At 34.3% G+C, this 7,951-nt stretch overlaps 1 long non-coding RNA gene across 1 annotated transcript; it reads left to right on the top strand.

The window, feature by feature from the left end:
• Positions 1-2,194: 2,194 nt before the first annotated feature.
• Positions 2,195-5,878, top strand: LOC127703861 (uncharacterized). Its single transcript, XR_007983091.1, has 4 exons — positions 2,195-2,316; positions 2,853-3,066; positions 4,788-4,846; positions 5,383-5,878. It is a non-coding gene; the product is annotated as an uncharacterized LOC127703861 (long non-coding RNA).
• The last annotated feature ends 2,073 nt before the right edge of the window (positions 5,879-7,951 follow it).

The following is a 7,951-nucleotide window of genomic DNA, read 5'->3' as shown; positions in this document are numbered from 1 at the left end:
TGATAGGAAAAGGCACTTCTCATTTCTTTTGTCTACGTTTCTGTGTGTATCACAAGTTCACTTTTTTTTTTACTATATATGTTGTTAATAAAGATGCATAAGTTGTTGTTTTGATTATTTATTCTATAAAATTTGCATTAGAAAAGTCATTCATACTACATGTTCATAAAACATGGCAATACACATTCATACATCAGATCACTATTAACCAAGAGAAGCGAAATAAACTTACTATTCTCCCCCCCTGGGAAAAAGGCGTCAGGGAGGGGCGCAATTGAAGGCACCCAGGGCGTGGCTAAGGGCACCCAGGGTGCGGCGCCCTTCTAATTAGGGCTAAAGAGACCACTGTCTTCTATACATATAAGATGTAATATTCTCATATTCGAACGTCCAACTATAGTAGTCAGAGGCGGATTTAGAGAGTTTTTCAGGGGATCCCCCCCCCCCTTTCTTGGGAAAACTTTGGTTGATCATATACATGTAGTGAATCACTGAAGCATGACTGGAGCGGGCCCCCTCTTATGAAAATTTCTAGATCTGCCACTGGTAGTCCATTTTGTCTAGCAGTAATCCTCAAAAGTAAATAATATGTTTTTCTTATCAACTTGATTATAACCTTGCTAACTATTACATAACTGTCAAGACACAGTATGCATGTTAAAACTACTTGCATTTTCATAAAGAGTAAACAATCATATTCCACAAAACAAACAAAAAAGTGTTTGTATCGTTGCTCTAGCTATTACAAACCATATATATATATATTATCATATGTGACTATCAAGCCTCCTTCAATGATAACCCTGATTCACCAATACTACAACTAAAATCAAAAACCAGGAGAAAAAAGACACTATATATTCTAATGCTTGGAGTGCAAGATTCCAATAAAAAAAACCTACACCGACAAACCACCGATCTCAATACATGTATAAGCAGCTAAAATACGGCAAGCTTTTTAGAAAAGCTATTACTTGTGAGCTTTAAGAATTCATCGTTTGAGGGATAAATATGGAATAGGATCCCAGTTACGGCAACCAGTCCGGTACCCACGAATGTAGTTCTTAAAAAAAATATATAACTTTTATTTAAAATGGTGTAGTTTTATTATTACACAAGTTCTGTAACTGAATGTAGATTTATTTGAATGGGTAGGCTTTCTAGCTTGAATTTCTGTAAAAATTTTGATTGATTTAAATGTAATCTGGCGTAGGTACATAGAGTAAATTGCCTAAATTCTAGCCTTTATTCTTCCCCGGAAGTAGACCGACCTACCCTGTTGTCAATCAAAACAAAATTGTGCAACGGAATGCCGGTCATGAGGCACTGAGATTGCACTTAGAAACTTCGAAACAAATGCCTAACGTGAAACAGAAGTCCCAAGGTGGCTATCAAAATTATTTATTGGACAGCACCCCATTTATTTACTATGATTTTCAATGCGTTTCAATGGGGGAAATAACTGGGTCCCCGTTCCTGTCAGAGGGCATATTTTGAACACTTCAATCTGCAATTGTAAGCTTATTTGTGGAGTTACATAGATGAAATTTGGCCAGCAACTTCAAATTTCAATAAGGAAAACAATGGTGTAATTATTTTTAAAATTTGAATTAAACTTTTTAAATTAAATTGAAATTTAAATTTATGAAATTTTTAAAAAGTTTGTTTTTCAATTTAAAGTTTCAAAAGGGGTTACAGTAAGGTCATTTTGATGGTATTATGTATTCATACACTTGTAAGTTAAAATGGAGGGATTTTTCGAAAAAAATCAGCAAAGAATATTAGAAAAGAGCCACCTGGCAAGAAATAACAAATGTCTTATATGGGATCAGGGGACAACAAAAGATGGAAAATATGGGCTTATTTCTTTCCAGTATCCTATTTCTGGGACCTGGAAAAAGAAAAAAGCCCATAGATTCAGTTTTATGGTTTTTAATTAGTTTTTGATAAGTTTTAAATATCAAATAAAACACTTTATGCCATTTTATGTGTCATAAAAGTTTGTGTGGGAATGCGGCTCACATTACTGAAGAGCCGCATCACATAAATAACGACAGAATATTTTGTAAACTCAGAAAATTTTGCCAGGGGCTCTCCAATTTTAAAGATTTGGGCCTGGATTTTTTTGGAAGATATATAAGGGGTAGGGCTATAGCTTATATAAACAATTTTAACTGAATACAACAATTTTAGACTCCTTTTTAAAGATTTTGGTGGTCCTTAAAAGGACCGTTAATTTTGTCTGTATCTTTTTCAGCAGTAGATGAATGCAGCTATATCTTCCTTGATTTTGGAACTTTTGAAGAACAGCTTCTGGTATGTATATTCTTCTTAGCAGGTATTACTCTACCATATGAATGATCGTCCATTATGCTTTTACAAATGCAGCATCAAGTTTTGGATCAGGTTGCCCTTTTTTATATCTATCTGTACGTTTACTTCGATCCTTTTCTTCCACATGAACCTTAGTCTTCTGTCCGGTGCGTTGTAAATTTTTCTTTTTCCTTTCTGGAGTATTTTGGTTTACTTTGTTCCGTTCACACTCCCTTTACATCTGGTCGAAGTGTTTTAATGAACCTTTTGAGATTTTAAAACCAATACATTCTGCTTTTTGTCACAAGGAATAAGCTGTACCATTATTCAAAGTGTGAATTATTGATGATGCCCTCCCTCCCTCCCTTCAAATTTCTAGAAAAGTTCATATTCTTTGGTAAGGAAACACTTAGTGCTCTGTAAACAGATTCACCTTTTTGAGTGTTATGATTAAATTTCATTTTCATTAATGCTTCTTCGCTAGGTTTCATTTTTAAAAGTTCCTACATTATTAACTTGTCTTTGTTATCCATATTCAGGTTGGTTAACTTGTTTGGACCCAAGTACATGGATCTCCTATGAGCCACCAACAGTTTGAGTGTCCACCACCACACACGTATGAACTAGTGGGACATTTAGAGCAGTCACAAGTATAACAACGCACAGTAGCATTAAGCATTCAGGCAAATCCAGGATTTCCCTCGACATTTGTTAAACTGTAGGAGGTGCCGTCTTGACTGGTTTTAGCTACAAGTGAGAACTTCTCTGCATCTAGCCTTTTCCATTGTATATAAAATGAACTTAGCTGACTGTTTGAAGACTAAGTCTCATGATTTATACCCTTGTTATGGGGTATGCTTCTTTGCATATGTAATTCTTATAAGATTTTTTTTTTTAATTAAAAAAATAATTATTATTAATTTTTTTTCAGCAGAATTTCTTTTTTAACTAGATTTCCATATCAAAAATGAATTTATCTACCATGTGCAATTTACAGAATGTAAATATCTTTTAAAATAAAAAAGTTTTGCTGATTTTAAGCATATTTTCTTCATGAATTTATGATTTTATCCGATCAATTTTCTGGTATTTGAGATGTCATAGATAAGGATCAATAACTCTGTAACTGTTGGATCAAATCTATTGAAACTTTGCACAATAACTACTGAGATGTATATCTTTATTTTAAAAGTGCAGTTTAAAGTCTGGAAAAAAAATTAAAGTCTGACAGGAATAGGATCCCAGTTACGGCAACCAGTCCGGTACCCACGAATGTAGTTCTTAAAAAAAATATATAACTTTTATTTAAAATGGTGTAGTTTTATTATTACACAAGTTCTGTAACTGAATGTAGATTTATTTGAATGGGTAGGCTTTCTAGCTTGAATTTCTGTAAAAATTTTGATTGATTTAAATGTAATCTGGCGTAGGTACATAGAGTAAATTGCCTAAATTCTAGCCTTTATTCTTCCCCGGAAGTAGACCGACCTACCCTGTTGTCAATCAAAACAAAATTGTGCAACGGAATGCCGGTCATGAGGCACTGAGATTGCACTTAGAAACTTCGAAACAAATGCCTAACGTGAAACAGAAGTCCCAAGGTGGCTATCAAAATTATTTATTGGACAGCACCCCATTTATTTACTATGATTTTCAATGCGTTTCAATGGGGGAAATAACTGGGTCCCCGTTCCTGTCAGAGGGCATATTTTGAACACTTCAATCTGCAATTGTAAGCTTATTTGTGGAGTTACATAGATGAAATTTGGCCAGCAACTTCAAATTTCAATAAGGAAAACAATGGTGTAATTATTTTTAAAATTTGAATTAAACTTTTTAAATTAAATTGAAATTTAAATTTATGAAATTTTTAAAAAGTTTGTTTTTCAATTTAAAGTTTCAAAAGGGGTTACAGTAAGGTCATTTTGATGGTATTATGTATTCATACACTTGTAAGTTAAAATGGAGGGATTTTTCGAAAAAAATCAGCAAAGAATATTAGAAAAGAGCCACCTGGCAAGAAATAACAAATGTCTTATATGGGATCAGGGGACAACAAAAGATGGAAAATATGGGCTTATTTCTTTCCAGTATCCTATTTCTGGGACCTGGAAAAAGAAAAAAGCCCATAGATTCAGTTTTATGGTTTTTAATTAGTTTTTGATAAGTTTTAAATATCAAATAAAACACTTTATGCCATTTTATGTGTCATAAAAGTTTGTGTGGGAATGCGGCTCACATTACTGAAGAGCCGCATCACATAAATAACGACAGAATATTTTGTAAACTCAGAAAATTTTGCCAGGGGCTCTCCAATTTTAAAGATTTGGGCCTGGATTTTTTTGGAAGATATATAAGGGGTAGGGCTATAGCTTATATAAACAATTTTAACTGAATACAACAATTTTAGACTCCTTTTTAAAGATTTTGGTGGTCCTTAAAAGGACCGTTAATTTTGTCTGTATCTTTTTCAGCAGTAGATGAATGCAGCTATATCTTCCTTGATTTTGGAACTTTTGAAGAACAGCTTCTGGTATGTATATTCTTCTTAGCAGGTATTACTCTACCATATGAATGATCGTCCATTATGCTTTTACAAATGCAGCATCAAGTTTTGGATCAGGTTGCCCTTTTTTATATCTATCTGTACGTTTACTTCGATCCTTTTCTTCCACATGAACCTTAGTCTTCTGTCCGGTGCGTTGTAAATTTTTCTTTTTCCTTTCTGGAGTATTTTGGTTTACTTTGTTCCGTTCACACTCCCTTTACATCTGGTCGAAGTGTTTTAATGAACCTTTTGAGATTTTAAAACCAATACATTCTGCTTTTTGTCACAAGGAATAAGCTGTACCATTATTCAAAGTGTGAATTATTGATGATGCCCTCCCTCCCTCCCTTCAAATTTCTAGAAAAGTTCATATTCTTTGGTAAGGAAACACTTAGTGCTCTGTAAACAGATTCACCTTTTTGAGTGTTATGATTAAATTTCATTTTCATTAATGCTTCTTCGCTAGGTTTCATTTTTAAAAGTTCCTACATTATTAACTTGTCTTTGTTATCCATATTCAGGTTGGTTAACTTGTTTGGACCCAAGTACATGGATCTCCTATGAGCCACCAACAGTTTGAGTGTCCACCACCACACACGTATGAACTAGTGGGACATTTAGAGCAGTCACAAGTATAACAACGCACAGTAGCATTAAGCATTCAGGCAAATCCAGGATTTCCCTCGACATTTGTTAAACTGTAGGAGGTGCCGTCTTGACTGGTTTTAGCTACAAGTGAGAACTTCTCTGCATCTAGCCTTTTCCATTGTATATAAAATGAACTTAGCTGACTGTTTGAAGACTAAGTCTCATGATTTATACCCTTGTTATGGGGTATGCTTCTTTGCATATGTAATTCTTATAAGATTTTTTTTTTTAATTAAAAAAATAATTATTATTAATTTTTTTTCAGCAGAATTTCTTTTTTAACTAGATTTCCATATCAAAAATGAATTTATCTACCATGTGCAATTTACAGAATGTAAATATCTTTTAAAATAAAAAAGTTTTGCTGATTTTAAGCATATTTTCTTCATGAATTTATGATTTTATCCGATCAATTTTCTGGTATTTGAGATGTCATAGATAAGGATCAATAACTCTGTAACTGTTGGATCAAATCTATTGAAACTTTGCACAATAACTACTGAGATGTATATCTTTATTTTAAAAGTGCAGTTTAAAGTCTGGAAAAAAAATTAAAGTCTGACAGGAATAGGATCCCAGTTACGGCAACCAGTCCGGTACCCACGAATGTAGTTCTTAAAAAAAATATATAACTTTTATTTAAAATGGTGTAGTTTTATTATTACACAAGTTCTGTAACTGAATGTAGATTTATTTGAATGGGTAGGCTTTCTAGCTTGAATTTCTGTAAAAATTTTGATTGATTTAAATGTAATCTGGCGTAGGTACATAGAGTAAATTGCCTAAATTCTAGCCTTTATTCTTCCCCGGAAGTAGACCGACCTACCCTGTTGTCAATCAAAACAAAATTGTGCAACGGAATGCCGGTCATGAGGCACTGAGATTGCACTTAGAAACTTCGAAACAAATGCCTAACGTGAAACAGAAGTCCCAAGGTGGCTATCAAAATTATTTATTGGACAGCACCCCATTTATTTACTATGATTTTCAATGCGTTTCAATGGGGGAAATAACTGGGTCCCCGTTCCATATGTCAAGTGAGGGGAATATAAGTAAGGGGAGGGAAACCAATGATAATATGCTGGGAAGATCTTATTCGAACCTGTTGGAATTTTACCATATCAATTGAGTAAATATCAGAGGTTATTGAAAAATAAATCGTATCTTGCCATTGGTTTAAAACATTTACGTCAAAATGACAATAAGTTATAACATGAATGTTTATATATTTGAACTCTATTATTCTAAAATTAAAAGGTCAATACAGTTTTGTTTACTAACTAACGCGTATTAATTACAGCCATGCACATATTTAAATAGGAATCATAATAGGCATATATGATTATAAAATGGCAACATTTTAAATAAAACCTTAAATTTATATGTTTCCGTTGTGCACATATTTTTGTACAACATTAACGAATTGATGACAGGAAATTTGCATTCTAACTGCAATGCTTCTTTGAACGTGTCACCAGGTCGTTGTATTTCAACTGTTCGATAGTTCTTAACTTCTGTTACTCTTGAGTCACTTTTGCGACAAAAGTCGCAGTCTTGTCAAAAAAAAAGATGTGGAATGATTGCCAATGAGACAACTCTCCACAAGAGACCAAATGACACCGGCAGAAATTAACAACTATAGGTCACAGTACGGCATTTAACAATGAGCAAAGCTGTAAATACAGGCCCCGAAATGACAAATGCAAAACAATTAAAACGAGACTGAAACTAACGGTCTAATTTATGTACAAAATAATGAACGAAAAACAAATATGTAACACTGCAACCAACGAAAACCACTGAATTACAGGCTCCTGACTTGGGACAGGCTCATACAGAATGAGGGGTTAAACATGTAAGCAGTGCTATGGTAGAATATTCCAATATAAGAACAAACCATAATAAAATGCTTCGCTGAGCACAGCCTGATACGACCGCAGAGGTACATGTAGAACCCTGAACAGTTGGGGCAAATTTGGACACAATATTGAGTTTTACTGTGCGTACTGTTGTGCGTTTGTTTTTCTACATTGGCTAGAGGTATAGGGGGAGGGTTGAGATCTCAAAAAACATGTTTAACCCCGCCGCATTTTTGCGCCTGTCCCAAGTCAGGAGCCTCTGGCCTTTGTTAGTCTTGTATCATTTCTAATTTTAGTTTCTTGTGTATAATTTGGAGTTTAGTATGACGTCCATCATCACTGAACTAGTATACAAATTTGTTTAGGGGCCAGCTGAAGGACGCCTCCGGGTGCGGGAGTTTCTCGCTGCATTGAAGATCCATTGGTGGCCTTCGGCTGTTGTCTGATCTATGTTCGGGTTGTTGTCTCTTTGACACATTCCCCATTTCCATTCTCAATTTTATTTTTTACAGAGTTTGTCTTTAGTGCCGTGTGGAGACAGTAGAGTGCCTCCCCGTGCTTCAGGTTTATGCTCTTATAATAT

This window comes from Mytilus californianus, unplaced genomic scaffold (assembly GCF_021869535.1).
Source record: "Mytilus californianus isolate M0D057914Y unplaced genomic scaffold, xbMytCali1.0.p SCAF_53, whole genome shotgun sequence".
Taxonomy (NCBI): Eukaryota; Metazoa; Mollusca; class Bivalvia; order Mytilida; family Mytilidae; genus Mytilus; species Mytilus californianus.
Note: the sequence above shows the minus strand (reverse complement) of the source record. Positions and strands in the feature narration are given on the sequence as shown.